Source organism: Mercurialis annua, linkage group LG7 (genome assembly GCF_937616625.2).
Source record: "Mercurialis annua linkage group LG7, ddMerAnnu1.2, whole genome shotgun sequence".
Lineage (NCBI taxonomy): Eukaryota > Viridiplantae > Streptophyta > Magnoliopsida > Malpighiales > Euphorbiaceae > Mercurialis > Mercurialis annua.
Window position 1 is genome coordinate 12,865,460 of NC_065576.1, and position 18,322 is coordinate 12,883,781.

Consider the following 18,322-nt stretch of genomic DNA (forward strand, 5'->3'; position numbering starts at 1 on the left):
GCAGGAATTTGCCTCAGCAGCTTTTCCGGCCGGGCAAAGGCTTCCTGCCGGCCGGCAGGAATGGCTTCCCCGGCAGGGAAATCTTTACTTCTCCCAAACGCCGCAATCCACTTCGAACTTCTCGCTTTTGATCTTTATATGTCTTACTTTCTCCAAATGCAATATCCTACAAAACAAACACCTTTCCAAGCATAAAATCATTCAAAACAAAGCAATAACGCAATTTTACACCGGATAAAGTGCTATATAAAATACCCGCATCAAATTCCCCCATACTTAGCTTTTTACTTGTCCTCAAGTAAAATAATTCAATTGAATCAATCCGTCACAAGTTAACATGAGTCGCTACTCCAAGCAAAGCCAAAATAAACAATCACAACTACATGAACCATATCATGAACTCCAAAATTTTGATCTTTATTAATAATCATGCATTAACTCAAGCTAAACAAGAACTCACAAATTGCAAAATTATTAACAAATTAATATCAAAACACAAAAGTTACAATCCCATCATCACCAAGAATTACCTTAAGATGCAATCAACCAATTAGAAAACTACAAATTTCCAACCACAATCTAAGTTTAAACCAAATTTATCCTCACAAGGTTTCTCTCAAATCACACAAGTATTTAAGGTATGACAAATTCGCTCTTCGCTAACTTGCTACAAATTGAACCATAAGCTTGCAATTCAAACAAAATTTCACCATTTGTAAATAAATAACAACACAAATCAAAGGGACTTACATTTTTGGTTGTAATGGGGTTAAGGTAAAGTATGATAGAAAGGCTCAAAAGAGGATAAATGAGTTAAAACTAATAAGCCAAAAAAATTTATTCATAAGACAAGAGATTCTACTAACTTTGCATGAAACTCAAAACAAGGAATCAAACATTTTTCTTAAACCAAAATTTCTTTTTCTCGCTCTATGTAATTTTTCTTCTTTTTAGAAGATCATTTTTTTTTTAACTTTGATTTTGGTTTCTCCCTTTTGTTTTTGTTTTTTTTTCTTTGATTTCCTTGTTATATTTTTTTTAGTGATCTCCATATCTTTCCTTCTTGATAATGTTGCTAAAATAAAATTTTAACTCATGGATTAATAAAAGTGGGGAAAATAAAAGAAGTGATAAGGGTGAATACATGTGTGTGAAATCAAAAAAAACGGTTAGGCTCAAATTTGGTTAATTCTAAGGGGAAAAAGGGTAGTCTTTTAAGTGGAAAAGAAAAAGAGTTTCCTAATTGCCCAAATCATATTTATGTCATCACCTATCTCAATTAGCCTCAAATTGATTTGAAAAATTGCAAGTTCTAGCAAATAAATAGCAAGTAGCACACTCAAGAATAAAAATATAATGTTTAGGCTCAAAATTTCTCACATTCTAAAGTGTAGTTTGGCAAAAATCATCATGTGGTTGTGTAATATCCCGTAAAATTTTTAAATTTATTTTTGTAATTTCCGACGTGGTTCCGGATGTGTTTTGAGGGGTATTTGAAGTTTCGTAAATTTTTGTGGTTCGATTCATTTTGGTTCGGTTTAAAAAAATAAAATAAAAAAAAAATGGAATTTAATCATTCCCGTTCGGGAATTGGAATTCCCGAACGGGAATCCTTTTTTTTGGGCCTGGTCTCGTTCGAGACCAGGCATTCCCGTACGGGAGTAATGGGCTGAACAGCCATTCCCGTACGGGAAACATAACAGCTTTAGGACCCCGTCGTGTGGCCCTTTTCGACCTCGTTTACGGCCCACTTCCCTACGTCTTTTTAAGTCGATTTCTTCACAGAAAACCTTCATCACGCTGCAAACAAACCCTAGCCGTTTTCCGCTTATCATTTCGCTGAGTATCGAAGCCGTTATCATCTGCCAAAGATCGCTGTCCGGTAAGTTTCTGAATTCTTGAATTTCCAGATTTCGTTTTTGAACGTCATTGCGTAATTTGGTTCGTTCTCTCTCGTTTCTAGATCGAAATCTGAACCGTTTGATTCCAGACGATCTAGACTCACGTACCTACGTTTCCCTACCTCAGTTTCGCTGAACGGTACGCCGTTGATCTCGTTTCATTCGCCGTACGGTTTCCGTTTTCTGTTTTGGCTTAACTGTTCTTGAATAACCATGTTGCTGCCGATTTCTTCTTGATTGTTTGGCTTTGAATCATTCACATTAATTGTTATAAATAGCTTGATATGTTAGTTGCTGTTTGATTAAACTCAGTTTGATGTCGTTTCATCGTTTCGGTTTGCCTTATATTTCTGTTTTGGTTTTTGAAGTTTCTGCCAAACCATTTCTTTTCTTTTAGCTTGATCTTGATATTTCTCATGGTGTTAGATCCTTAGGTTTGTTGTGATTCATAAACAAATTGACAACGTGATGTTAAATCTATCGGTTTGTTGTACGGTTATCGTCGTTTTGATTTTCCTTCCACTGCCGTACTCTTATTCTTGATTTTCTGTTTTTGGGTTTTGCTACGGTTTTGTTATTGGTGTTGAAGTTTGATCTTTGTTTTGATTGTTAGATTAAATTCAGATTGTTCTTGATAAAGCTTAATGTGCTAGCTTTATAATTGAATGAATTAAGGTTTTGAAATCATGTCCAGTTATGGAATTGTAGGCTTAGGCGGGGTTCTGTTCTTTTGAAATGAGAAGATGGCCAAAGGGCTATGTTAGTCATGGAGTTATTTTACTTAAAACAAATTAATCCTTAAGGTTAAACTTGAAACTAATAACTTGGGTTTTATTTTTGAATATAAATTAAATAGTGAAAACGATAGATAACTATAAAATAAGTTAATTTAATTACTCGGGTAATTATATTTGCCTTCAAATGTCGTTTTGTCAAAAGTTGGCTAAATTACAATTTAGCCCCTAAACTTATTTTATAACTTAATTAAGTGGATTTTTGGTTAATAACTTTATTATTGGTTTTAATTATAAAGAAAAGCAATAAATTGATTTCGGATATCAAATTGGCTAAAGTGCAATTTAGCCCCTAATTGGCAAAAGTACCATTTAGTCCCTACTTGGTTAAAATACAATTTGGTCCCGGAATTTTTATTTGACTTATACAATTAAGTTTTTGGTTCGTAACTTGGGTTATTTGAAATTGAAGTTATTGAGTTCCGCTTTTAAAATGGATTATTATTTTGTTAAATTGTTTTATAAATATAAACTTGGGTTTATATTTAATAATTGTTTTGAGTCGGGTTAGACTTGGGTCACTCGACAAGTGAGGTTAGCTTGGTAGTTTATGATAACTCGGCTAGCCCACTATTTGGAAATTATTTATTATTTAAAGTTTTTAAATAATATTTATATATTGGATTTTTAAGCGGGAACTCAATAGACTTGTATTATTTGGGCGTTATTACCTTTTGTATATATTGTGTTATTTTGGATTGTTTAATTACTACGTGATTATTTGTGCTAGTCTTATGTGGTGTCTAGTACTCTCTAGAGTTAGGGTCTGATTTTAATAATTATTTTATTTGTCTAAACTCGTCTACTGTTCGTGCTTCAGAGGCGAACCAGAGTTAGTTGCTTGCCGGTATTTCACGTGGATTAGCAAGCAGTGAGTTTATATTTACTATTTACCGCTTTATTAAGTAAATTGTTATTTTAATATTAAATATATATACTGTACGTATATTTCGAACTGTTTTTATATTATGGCTCTTAGTTGGAACGTGCTACCTAATGGGCATCATTAGGACTGCGTGCGCACCGGTATTGATCTGGGTAAGGTATTTATGGAAATGTGGTAACTCGGTGTGAGCATAGCTCTCGGGACCAGGTAGAGTAACTCGGTGTAGCTCAGCTCTCGGGACTCTGGTATAAGTGTGGTCAGTGGTAACTCGGTGTAGCTCAGCTCTCGGGACCAGACCTATTGGATTATGATTATTATTTAGAATTGTGGATTAGGGTTCCAACTATTATCCGTAATATCGTTATTAAATGTTTTAAACGTTTTAAAGGTTTTCCACTTAATAAATGTAGATAGTGGTATGAACTCATCTCAGTATATCTGACCCCGTTGTTTTCCCAATTTTCCCCAGGGTTATGATCTGAGAGAGTCTGGTGATCTCCGCATTTACTTTTCCTCGGAGGTTCCTTTTATTTTAATAAAATTGTAAAACTGTTTTATTCTTAGACCGCAGTAGTAACTAGACGTCCTTGTTATTATTATTTATTTTGTCGGATTGGTTCGACTGGTTATATTGCTTTGGCATGTTTCATTATTTATATCGGTTTATGATAAATCTATTTTAGATTCAGAATTGAATAAGCATGTTATATTAATTGTTGATTATTATAACTGCTAGTTTAGGCTGAAGTCTCGGTTGCCCCCGAGCATTGGTTTTCTGCAGGTTTATGTGTTTATGATTTATATGGGAGGCTAGCTACGGGTTTCGGTACTACATTACCCATACCCTAGCGCCGGTCGCGATTCATGAAAATGGGTCGTGACAAACTTGGTATCAGAGCCTTGGTTTCAAACCAAGGCCAATTGCTTGCTATGTGTTTACTCTGTTAAGTTTGGTTGTGTCTTAGGAACTACTGCGGATATAGGATTCTGTCATGTCTTTAAAAACGTCATCTTTTGATTTTAAAACATTCTGCCTACACCATTAGGATTGCGTCGAGTCAGTCATTATTTGTTGATTTGATGTTTTTAATTGTTAATGCTATTTCACTTGGGTGAATATTTTATTGCTGTTGATTTCTTGGGAAATCCTATATGTTGCTTGTTTTGTTCATACTTGGGTATGAAATATCTGTTATTTAAATTGTTGTTGTTCAATCTTAGGATATGGACAACGTTATTCGTACTCGTGCTCGTGCTGCGGCAGAGCAAGAAGCTGTGGCTGATGATGCGATTTCTATGGAAGTCGATCAGAACGCACCACCTGTTCAGGCTAATGCTGGACGTGGTCGAGGTGGAGGTGCTGGCAGAGGTAGAGGTGCTGGTAGAGGCAGAGGAGCTGGTGCTGGTAGAGGTGGAGCTAGAGGACGCGGTGCAGCAGGTGTTCAGGCACCGAATGTGCAGCAGGCACCAGGGGTGCAGCAAGCACCAAATTTGCAAGCGTTCGACTTCACTACTTTCTTGGCTGGCGTTGTCGAGATGCAGAACAATCAGGCTCTACTGCAGAATCAGTGTAATATACTGGGTCAGTTAGCGCAGCAACAGCAACCTCAGGTTGGTGCTGTAGCTGGTATTGGTGGGAATGCTGGTGTCGGTCATATTCCAACAGACAGAGAGTTGGTGATGACCTACTTGAAGTTGAATCCGACTTCTTTTGATGGTACTGGGGATGCTCTTGACTTTTTGGAGGAATTTGAGTACAACAGTCAGAGGATTCAAGCGTCTGATCGTCAATCAGTGATGCTTGTGGAAATGTCGCTGAAAGGTCCAGCTAAGGATTGGTATCGCGATAACATCAGGCCAGTTATGGATACTTTGCCTTGGGCTGATTTTGTGACCAGGTTCAGAGGTTACTATCTACCCTTCTCTGTTACTGAGAGTTTCAGAGAAAAGCTGCTCACTTTGAAGAAGGGGGATAGATCAGTGACAGACTACACTACTGAGTTTGTACGTTTGGGGCGGTTTGCTACAGATCTACAGGGTGATCAAGAGCGAGTGAACGACCGTTATGTTAGGGGTTTAGGCTCGGAGTTTCTCCCTTTGCTGATAGGGACAAACATGGAGTTTGCCCGGTTAGTGGATAGTGCGCGGCGGATGGAGAATTCGATGGTTCAGTTTGGGACGATCTCTGACCCTTTCCAGAATCAGAAGGGAAAGAGTGATGTTCCTAGTGGGGGGCAGCAGGCCCCAGTGCAGCATGGTAGTGGGAACTACTACAGTGGCTCTTCTCAGGCCAACAGGGGGAGTCGACGGACTCACAACAAAGGGAGGCATAGTGCCAGGAGTGCTCCGTACAGTTCCAGTAGCAGTGGGAGCAACCGTGGTTCAGGACGCGGGTACAGTGGTGGATCGAACATTCCGTTCTGCCAGAATTGCAGACGCAGGCACTATGGACAGTGTCAGTTAGCTCCTGGAGGCTGTTTTACTTGTGGCCAGCCGGGTCATTTTTCTAGGGAGTGTCCGACATCTGGGCAGCAGATGTCTAACTCCAGTGTGGCGCAGTCATCTTATCAGCAGCAGAGACCTGCGTTTACACAGTCTGTAGGGTACTCTCAACCTGCAGCATCTTTTGGTGGCCAGCGGGGCCGTGGTTCTGGTGGCAGAGGTTTTGGTGGCCGTGGTAACGGCGGTAGAGGTTCCAACGGTTATGGTACTGGACAGAGTTCGCAGCAGCAGCCGCAGGGTCAGGCCAGAGTGTTCGCACTTACTCCTCAGGATGCGCGTGCATCAAATGCTGTGGTGCAAGGTACCATTCCGATTTCTTTTACTGATGCTTTGGTATTATTTGATGCGGGTGCGACCCATTCGTTTGTTTCTACTTGTTTTGCTGGGAAATTGGGTAGAGCACCATCTGTTTTGAATGAACCTCTAGCTGTGTCTACACCTATGTCTGAAGGTGTAGTAGTGGACGTTGTTTATCCTTCGTGTCCAGTGGTTATTCAGGGTAGAGAATTATGTGCTGATTTGATTGTACTTGACGTTCTTTCTTTTGATGTTATCTTGGGGATGGACTGGTTGTCACGCCATTATGCTTCTATTGACTGTCGAGAGAAGTCAGTCGAGTTCAGGATTCCAGGTGGTCTACCTTTTTCCTTTCAGGGAGAAAAGGCAGAGACACCTAAGAATCTGATTTCCGCCATCAAGGCGAAGCGGATGTTAGGCAAGGGTTGCCAGGGTTTTCTTGCTGTGGTTCGTGATTTGGAGGCTGGTGGTAGTGATATACATAGTGTACCGATAGTGAATGAGTTCACTGATGTGTTTCCAGAGGAATTGCCTGGATTACCACCTGATCGTGATATTGAGTTTTGCATTGATGTGGTTTCTGGTACAGCTCCGATTTCGATACCGCCGTATCGGATGGCTCCTGCAGAGCTGAAGGAGTTGAAGGACCAGTTACAAGAGTTGTTGGATAGCGGGTTCATCAGACCGAGTACTTCTCCGTGGGGTGCTCCAGTTCTGTTTGTGAAGAAGAAAGACGGTTCCTTTCGACTCTGTATCGACTACAGACAGTTGAACAAGGTTACTGTTAAGAACAGATATCCTCTTCCTCGCATCGATGATTTGTTTGACCAGTTGCAGGGTGCGAAGTGTTTTTCCAAGATTGATTTGAGGTCTGGGTATCATCAGCTTCGGATCCGTGATGCAGATGTGCCTAAGACTGCTTTTCGGACTCGTTATGGGCATTTTGAGTTTCTGGTTATGTCCTTTGGTCTGACGAACGCACCAGCAGCGTTTATGGATATGATGAACAGAGTGTTCAAGCCGTTTTTGGATCAATTTGTTATCGTCTTCATTGATGACATTTTGATCTATTCTCGGGGTGAGGAGGAGCATGCTTACCATTTGAGGACTATACTACAGACGTTGCGTGAGCATCAGTTGTATGCTAAGTTCTCAAAATGTGAGTTCTGGTTGGATCAGGTTACCTTTCTAGGACACGTGGTGTCGAAAGATGGGATCAAGGTTGATCCGAAGAAGATTGAGGCGGTCATGGATTGGCAAAGGCCAAGGTCAGTTACCGAGATCAGAAGTTTTCTGGGTTTAGCTGGTTACTATCGTCGGTTTGTGCAAGATTTCTCCAGAATATCTGCACCTTTGACTAAACTGACACAGAAGGGTGTCAAGTTTGAGTGGACTGACAAGTGCGAGGCGAGCTTTGAGAAGCTCAAAGAGATTTTGACTACAGCTCCGGTGTTGGCATTGCCTTCTGGCATTGATGGTTTCACAGTGTATTGTGATGCGTCTCGGATTGGTTTGGGTTGCGTTCTGATGCAACATGGACAGGTGATTGCCTATGCTTCCAGACAGTTGAAGAAGCATGAGGTGAATTACCCTACTCATGATTTAGAGTTGGCAGCTGTGGTTTTTGCGCTGAAAATCTGGAGGCATTATTTGTATGGTGCTACTTGTGAGATTTTCACTGATCACAAGAGTCTGAAATATATCTTTGATCAGAGAGAGTTGAACTTGAGACAGAGGAGGTGGTTAGAGTTGCTGAAAGACTACGACTGTACTATTCAGTACCATCCTGGTAAGGCTAATGTGGTAGCCGATGCGTTGAGTCGCAAGTCTTCGGGCAGCTTGGCTCATATTTCTGAGATTGGGCGTAGACCCATGGTTAGAGAGTGGCACAGTTTGATAGCTTCAGGCTATGAATTTCAGATTTCTCAGACTGGTTGTTTGTTAGCACAGTTGCAAGTGCAACCCGTTTTGATTGATCGGATCAAAGCTTTACAAGCTGAGGATTCACAGTTGAAACGGATTATTGAGGAAGTTCAGCAGGATGGAAATCCTGAATTTACTTTTGTGGATGGTGTTCTGAGACATGGTTCGAGATTGTGTGTTCCGGATTCAGATGGTTTGAGGGACCAGATTCTGGAAGAAGCGCACAAGTCTGCTTATAGTGTTCATCCGGGTTCTACTAAGATGTACCATGATCTTAAGGGTACCTACTGGTGGAGCGGGATGAAGAAGGATGTCGCTGAGTATGTTTCTAAGTGTCTGACGTGCCAGCAGGTGAAGCTGGAGCATCAGAGACCTTTTGGCTATCTGCAGCCACTACCTATTCCAGAGTGGAAGTGGGAGCGGATTGCTATGGATTTTGTGGTTGGGTTACCACGTACTCGACAGGGATACGACTCCATCTGGGTGATAGTTGACCGTATGACCAAGTCAGCTCATTTCCTTCCGATTAAGGTTTCGTATACTGCTTCGAGGTTGGCTCAGTTGTACATCGACAGGATTGTCAGTTTGCATGGTGTACCGGTTTCTATTGTTTCAGACAGAGGTTCTGTGTTTACTTCGAGGTTTTAGAAAGCGTTACAGGAATCCTTGGGTTCTCGGTTGGATTTCAGTACAGCTTTTCATCCTCAGACTGACGGTCAGTCTGAGAGGACTATTCAGACGTTGGAGGATATGCTCAGGATGTGTGTTCTCGATTTTCAGGGTAGCTGGGATACTCATTTGCCGTTGATTGAGTTTTCCTATAACAACAGTTATCATGCGAGTATCGAGATGGCGCCGTATGAGGCTTTGTACGGGCGCAAGTGTAGATCTCCTATCTGTTGGGAGGAGGTCGGAGAGCGTAAACTCTCGGGAGCGGAGATTATTCAGATTACCTCTGAGAAGGTACCGTTGATTAAGCGGAGGTTAGAGACTGCTTTTAGTCGGCATAAGAGTTATGCTGATCCGAAGAGGAAAGACATTGAGTTCCAGGTTGGTGATTTCGTATTTCTTCGGGTTTCGCCTATGAAAGGCGTGGTTCGTTTTGGCGTCAAGGGAAAGTTAGCACCGAGGTATATTGGTCCTTATGAGATTTCGGAGAGGATTGGAGTTGTGGCTTATCGTCTGGTTCTACCGCCAGACATGTCGTTAGTACATCCGGTGTTTCACGTGTCTATGTTGAGAAAGTGCATTTCTGATCCTTCGCACGTGATTGTGCCTCAGAGTGTTGAGATTGATCAGGAGCTGTCCTATGAGGAGGAGCCAGTTGAGATTGTTGATACGCAGGTGCGTAAATTGCGGAACAAGGAGATTCCGATGGTCAAAGTTCTCTGGCACAATCATTCTGTAGAGGAGTGTACTTGGGAGACCGAGTTGGATATGCGGAATCGCTATCCTTTTCTATTTCCGTGAGGTACAACATCTTGTTTTTTCTGTGACTTTGTAGTTTTTACTTGTGTTTCGTGTTGTTCTGATGTGATTTACTTGTAGTGTTAAATTCGAGGACGAATTTTTAATTAGTTGGGGAGAATGTAATATCCCGTAAAATTTTTAAATTTATTTTTGTAATTTCCGACGTGGTTCCGGATGTGTTTTGAGGGGTATTTGAAGTTTCGTAAATTTTTGTGGTTCGATTCATTTTGGTTCGGTTTAAAAAAATAAAATAAAAAAAAAAATGGAATTTAATCATTCCCGTTCGGGAATTGGAATTCCCGAACGGGAATCCTTTTTTTTGGGCCTGGTCTCGTTCGAGACCAGGCATTCCCGTACGGGAGTAATGGGCTGAACAGCCATTCCCGTACGGGAAACATAACAGCTTTAGGACCCCGTCGTGTGGCCCTTTTCGACCTCGTTTACGGCCCACTTCCCTACGTCTTTTTAAGTCGATTTCTTCACAGAAAACCTTCATCACGCTGCAAACAAACCCTAGCCGTTTTCCGCTTGTCATTTCGCTGAGTATCGAAGCCGTTATCATCTGCCAAAGATCGCTGTCCGGTAAGTTTCTGAATTCTTGAATTTCCAGATTTCGTTTTTGAACGTCATTGCGTAATTTGGTTCGTTCTCTCTCGTTTCTAGATCGAAATCTGAACCGTTTGATTCCAGACGATCTAGACTCACGTACCTACGTTTCCCTACCTCAGTTTCGCTGAACGGTACGCCGTTGATCTCGTTTCATTCGCCGTACGGTTTCCGTTTTCTGTTTTGGCTTAACTGTTCTTGAATAACCATGTTGCTGCCGATTTCTTCTTGATTGTTTGGCTTTGAATCATTCACATTAATTGTTATAAATAGCTTGATATGTTAGTTGCTGTTTGATTAAACTCAGTTTGATGTCGTTTCATCGTTTCGGTTTGCCTTATATTTCTGTTTTGGTTTTTGAAGTTTCTGCCAAACCATTTCTTTTCTTTTAGCTTGATCTTGATATTTCTCATGGTGTTAGATCCTTAGGTTTGTTGTGATTCATAAACAAATTGACAACGTGATGTTAAATCTATCGGTTTGTTGTACGGTTATCGTCGTTTTGATTTTCCTTCCACTGCCGTACTCTTATTCTTGATTTTCTGTTTTTGGGTTTTGCTACGGTTTTGTTATTGGTGTTGAAGTTTGATCTTTGTTTTGATTGTTAGATTAAATTCAGATTGTTCTTGATAAAGCTTAATGTGCTAGCTTTATAATTGAATGAATTAAGGTTTTGAAATCATGTCCAGTTATGGAATTGTAGGCTTAGGCGGGGTTCTGTTCTTTTGAAATGAGAAGATGGCCAAAGGGCTATGTTAGTCATGGAGTTATTTTACTTAAAACAAATTAATCCTTAAGGTTAAACTTGAAACTAATAACTTGGGTTTTATTTTTGAATATAAATTAAATAGTGAAAACGATAGATAACTATAAAATAAGTTAATTTAATTACTCGGGTAATTATATTTGCCTTCAAATGTCGTTTTGTCAAAAGTTGGCTAAATTACAATTTAGCCCCTAAACTTATTTTATAACTTAATTAAGTGGATTTTTGGTTAATAACTTTATTATTGGTTTTAATTATAAAGAAAAGCAATAAATTGATTTCGGATATCAAATTGGCTAAAGTGCAATTTAGCCCCTAATTGGCAAAAGTACCATTTAGTCCCTACTTGGTTAAAATACAATTTGGTCCCGGAATTTTTATTTGACTTATACAATTAAGTTTTTGGTTCGTAACTTGGGTTATTTGAAATTGAAGTTATTGAGTTCCGCTTTTAAAATGGATTATTATTTTGTTAAATTGTTTTATAAATATAAACTTGGGTTTATATTTAATAATTGTTTTGAGTCGGGTTAGACTTGGGTCACTCGACAAGTGAGGTTAGCTTGGTAGTTTATGATAACTCGGCTAGCCCACTATTTGGAAATTATTTATTATTTAAAGTTTTTAAATAATATTTATATATTGGATTTTTAAGCGGGAACTCAATAGACTTGTATTATTTGGGCGTTATTACCTTTTGTATATATTGTGTTATTTTGGATTGTTTAATTACTACGTGATTATTTGTGCTAGTCTTATGTGGTGTCTAGTACTCTCTAGAGTTAGGGTCTGATTTTAATAATTATTTTATTTGTCTAAACTCGTCTACTGTTCGTGCTTCAGAGGCGAACCAGAGTTAGTTGCTTGCCGGTATTTCACGTGGATTAGCAAGCAGTGAGTTTATATTTACTATTTACCGCTTTATTAAGTAAATTGTTATTTTAATATTAAATATATATACTGTACGTATATTTCGAACTGTTTTTATATTATGGCTCTTAGTTGGAACGTGCTACCTAATGGGCATCATTAGGACTGCGTGCGCACCGGTATTGATCTGGGTAAGGTATTTATGGAAATGTGGTAACTCGGTGTGAGCATAGCTCTCGGGACCAGGTAGAGTAACTCGGTGTAGCTCAGCTCTCGGGACTCTGGTATAAGTGTGGTCAGTGGTAACTCGGTGTAGCTCAGCTCTCGGGACCAGACCTATTGGATTATGATTATTATTTAGAATTGTGGATTAGGGTTCCAACTATTATCCGTAATATCGTTATTAAATGTTTTAAACGTTTTAAAGGTTTTCCACTTAATAAATGTAGATAGTGGTATGAACTCATCTCAGTATATCTGACCCCGTTGTTTTCCCAATTTTCCCCAGGGTTATGATCTGAGAGAGTCTGGTGATCTCCGCATTTACTTTTCCTCGGAGGTTCCTTTTATTTTAATAAAATTGTAAAACTGTTTTATTCTTAGACCGCAGTAGTAACTAGACGTCCTTGTTATTATTATTTATTTTGTCGGATTGGTTCGACTGGTTATATTGCTTTGGCATGTTTCATTATTTATATCGGTTTATGATAAATCTATTTTAGATTCAGAATTGAATAAGCATGTTATATTAATTGTTGATTATTATAACTGCTAGTTTAGGCTGAAGTCTCGGTTGCCCCCGAGCATTGGTTTTCTGCAGGTTTATGTGTTTATGATTTATATGGGAGGCTAGCTACGGGTTTCGGTACTACATTACCCATACCCTAGCGCCGGTCGCGATTCATGAAAATGGGTCGTGACAGGTTGGTCTGAAATAATTTTCCAAAAGGCTCAAACAACTCTAAGCAAATCTAGATTTTGATAAAAATTGAAGACTTTTGGCAATCTTTAATTCACAAATAATAGAGTTCTTTGTGTTTAAATGTTATGCTCAAAAGCTAATGCATGACATTAATCAAATATCAAATTTTAAGATTCCAATCAAATAATTCAAAGTAATCAAGATTAGTCAAATTTTAAAACTTCACAAGGTGTAGTTAAACAAATTAGCAAAGTTCAAGAATGCTCCAATATCCATATTTTTCTAAGTTTTTGAACAAATATCAAACTAACAAAATTTTCTCAAAGACTATGTAAACTACAAAAACTGAAAATAAATTTAAACAAACATCCTAGACAAAATCGCTCAAAACAAGACAACCAAGAAAAAATTAAACTAGACTAGCTAAATTTTACTCTCCAAATTAATTAGTCATTGTCCTCAATGATAGTCACCCAATCAAATTAAAACAAGAACTAATAAATTAAAAAGTAGAATATAGGTACCTCAAGCATCCGGAGAGTGTGGCGGTGAAGGGATGTGGGCTCCAAGCTCGGCAAAACATGCCGCCCACCTTCGATTTGCCCTTCTTTGCTCTCTTCTCATCTCAACCATGGATGCATTAACTTGTTGCAAGGTGTTATCCATTGCGGTAACTCTATTGTCTAAAAGAGAATTGGACGCTTCAAGAGCTACTAACCGCCTTGCAATTTCGTCATTGGTTAAACGTCTAGCTTGTCTTGGTCTTCTTTCTCTCCTCACTTCTTCTCCTATCGGTTGCTCAATGCCAATCTCAACATTGACATTCTCAAATCCGGCTTCACTACTCTCGCCATCATCCCCTCCTTCATTATTTTCATCATCACCACTCACCTCCTCATCTCCACTTCTATAGCCTTTCATAACCTTCCTATTTCCCAAATCCATCTAGCAAATCCGATTTTGGGAGGATTACCGAAGTAAAGTACTCCTCATCATAGCACTCCATCCCGCTTACCCAAGCTTCATCGGTCAACACCCCTAGAGCTTGGGCAATACCGGTGATGATATGACCATTACCAATGGTTGTTTTTGAGTGCGTTACCACATTTTAAATTTTTTTGAAAATCATATGGGAAATATTAACATTTTTAGCGGTTCTTAATGCTAAAGGTAAAATAGTAAGAAAGTCCTCTTTTGACACCTTGCATGATTCACTCTTTCCATAAACCGAGTGGCAAAGGAATTTATGGAAAAGAAGAACCGAAGCATCTTTAAGGATACCATTAGGCACCCGTTGCCCTTTTGCTATAGGAACATCCGTTATCAAACGCCAATGTTTTGGCATATCAAAATTAGGAGGAAATTCTACTATACCTTTTTTAGGCAAACTTAATTTAGAATGCATCCACTCAAAATCAAGTTCATAATCCACTCCATGCATTCTAAAAGCAATTTTCTTACCATTCTTGCTAAGTTGGAAAGAAGTGTAAAATTCTAGAGTTAGTTCTTTGTAAACCTTAAATTTCATTCTACTAAAATCAAGCAATTCCATCCTAGTCAAAGCTTCATTCAAAGATCTAGCTAAACCCAACCTATTAAACAAAACATCATCAAAGTATTTAGGCAAAGCAAAAGGTCTATCCTTGAGAGAATTAAAACGCTTACCTTCTTCTTGTGAGAAAATTGAGAAGGGAGCACCATAATAATTTCTAAGATCATCCACTTGCTCTTTTTCTTGTTGTGTTGAAGAACCCTTTTCCTTTCCTTTCTTGGCTTTTTGGGCCACTTGCTTTGCTCTAGGCATGATTTAAATGAGAAATTTGAAGTTTTGAAGTTTGATTTTAATGTTAGAAAGCTTAATTTTAGAGAGTAAAATCTTAGGGTTTATGTTAATGAGAGAAGAAATTTTGGGGAAGAAGATGGAGTGTTGTAAAAAAAATAGAGGAAAGAAAAGAAGAAAAAAAAATATAAAAATTGGGCTTGGCCCGCATTTCCTGCCGGGCAACTCAGTCTTGCCGCCCGGCAGGAAATACCCACCTCGGCAAGGACTGGCCACAGTAGCCAGTCCTGCCGAGATGGGGCATCTTGCCGCCCGGCAAGATGACTTTCCTCGGCAAGGAATAAGCACTGCTGATTCCTGCCGAGGAAGGTTATCTTGCCTCCCGGCAAGATATTTTTCCCCGGCAAAGGAATTAGCACTGCTGATTCCTGCCGGGGAAAATTATCTCGCCGGCCGACAAGATTTGGTTACCCCGGCAGGACTTGGGCTCAGTTTCCAATCCTGCCGAGGTGACCAATCTTGCCTCCCGGCAGGATTCAACTCCCTGGCGGGAATGTGCAGACCAAAAAAAATATTTTTTTTTTGTCTTTGGCAAAAACGATTCCTACATAAGAAAAACAAACAAATACCACGTAAAATCAAACGCTAAAAAAATAAAACTGAAATTAAAACACAAAGCGCTTTTTTTATAGTCGATTAGCTTGACTTTGATGCTTGCTTACTCAAGCGAGATGATATCCGTACTTCTATCAAAACTTTCATCATGATATAACTTGACCCGTTGGCCATTCACTTTAAATTTTCGATCACTGATCTCAATTTCAACCGCACCATGTGGAAAAACTTGTGTGATGTAAAAAGGTCCGCCCCAACGTGATTTGAGCTTTCCGGGAAATAGTCGGAGGCGAGAATTAAAAAGAAGTACCTTTTGGCCAACATGAAATTCACGTGGTTGAATATGTTTGTCATGGTGCTTCTTTGTTCTCTCCTTGTAAATCCGAGCATTCTCATATGCGTCGAGGCGAATCTCCTCGAATTCACTTAATTGCAAAAATCTCTTTTTACCAACGGCGTCCTCTTCAAAATTAAGCAACTTTATTGCCCAATATGCTTTGTGTTCAAGTTCCACCGGAAGATGACACGCTTTGCCAAATACCAATCGGTATGGTGACATACCAAGAGGTGTTTTAAAAGCCGTTCTATAAGCCCAAAGAGCATCGTCGAGCTTAGATGCCCAATCTTTCCGTGAAGAGTTTACCGTTGCTTCCAAGATCCGCTTGATTTCTCGATTAGAGACTTCCACTTGTCCACTTGTTTGCGGGTGATAAGGTGTACCTACACGATGAGAAACACCATACTTGGCAAGAAGAGTGGTCATATAGCGATTACAAAAATGGGAGCCACCATCACTAATAATTGTGCGAGGAACACCAAAACGAGTAAAAATATTTTTCTTTAAAAAATTTAGCACATGTTTTGACTCGTTTGATGGTAAAGAAATGGCCTCCACCCATTTAGAAACATAATCCACCGCCACAAGAATGTTTACATGTTTACATTTTATATAGCACTTTACACCGGATAAAGTGCTATATAAAATACCCGCATCAATAGGGCATTACACTAATCAACCACACATCACATACACACAACTGAAATTTCAAGTTCCCTGTCAATACGAGATAGAAAACACAAATAAAAGAAAGGTATTAATCTGTTTCCAGAATCTAAACTTTTAATTCTTTTTCTTTTTGCTTTGAACTATATTCTGCTATCATTTTCATTTATTAGCATATCGTTTGCATAAAACATATAGTATTTCTATAACTTTAAATGGGTGGATATCCATTCTTACTTAAGTGTAAATCAAAAAAATCACAAAAATAATCAAATGGGTGGATACCCATTTTTTCAAAATGGCAAAATATAAACAAAATAGCATATCAATAACACATCCAGAATTAACAAACTACACAAAGCAGAAAAATGAAAAGAGAACTTAACTCTATACTCTGCATTTTCATCTTTCTGTTTCTGCTTCCTTGAGCCTTATTATCGAATGGATCGATACCGATCCGCAACATAATACCTTCAAAACTCCAGTCGTAATCACCTATAAGCCTCACTGTTTTCTCCCATTTTCTTCGCATCCGATACTCCAGCGGCTAGCCTTAGCTCGAATTTAACTACACTTGCACTCTAGAGCTAACAGTTTCAGTTTGATGGAGCCACTTTATAAACAATCTATTTTGTCGTTTCCTGTAAATCAAACATCTACGATATAGAAACCAGAAAATAACTGAAAGCATAATTCAACATTTCAATTCTCAAATTTTCAGTCCCCTGGAATCACAACAAAAAAACGCAGCAACTACGTGGGTTTTGATTCCGACACTCCGGATACGTAGGCATCTCGGAACACAAACTGAGACTCAAATCCATTTTTCTAAAAATTTATGTTTTACAGTTCAAACGAACTACGTGGGTTTTGATTCCGACACACCGGATACGTAGCCATCTCGGAACACAAACCGAGACTCAAATCCATTTTTCTAAATATTTATGTTTTACAGTTCAAACGAACAAGGTGGGTTTTGATTCCGACACACCGGATACGTAGGCATCTCGGAACACAAAACGAGACTCAAATCCATTTTTCTAAAAATTTATGTTTAACAGTTCAAACGAGCTACGTTAGTTTTGTTTCCGACACAGCGGATACGTAGGCATCTCGGAACACAAACCGAGACTCAAACCCATTTTTCTAAAAATTTATGTTTTACAGTTCAAACGAACTACGTGGGTTTCTATTCCAACACACCGGATACGTAGGCATCTCGAAATACAAACCGAGACTCAAATCCATGTTTCTAAAAATTTATGTTTTACAGTTCAAACGAACTACGTGGGTTTTGATTCCGACACACCGGATACGTAGGCATCTCGGAACACAAACCGAGACTCAAATCCATTTTTCAAAAAATTTACGTTTTACAGTTCAAACGAACTACGTGGGTTTTGATCCCGGTACACCGGATACATAGGCATCTCGGCACACAAACCGGGATTCAAATCCATTTTTCTAAAAATTTCTGTTATACGGTTCAAACGAACTATGTGGGTTTTGATCCCGGTACAGTGGGTACGTAGGCATCTCGGCATACAAACCGGGATTCAAATCCATTTTTCAAACACTCGCTTTTTTTTATATAAAAATACTCATTCGAACTACGTCGACTTTGATTCCGGCACACCGGATACGTAGGCATCTTGGGACCCAGATTCAAGTCTCGCCTTTTTAAACTTTATTTTATTTCAATAAAAATTATAATTTATTTCATCTCTCATTTATAATATGAACTCGTATTATAATTGAGGGTAATTTTATTTCAGTGTTCATTATATTTTTGCATTAATTTATATATAGGTTCCATTCCGACCTTTTATAATTTATTTTATCTCACACTTATAATACGGATTCGTATTATAATTTATGTTAACTTTGTCTGTATTTAATTTATTTTTGAATCTATTTTTATACAGATTTAAATCTAGATTTTTTATCATATTTTGTTATCTGTCATTTATAATACGGATTCGTATTA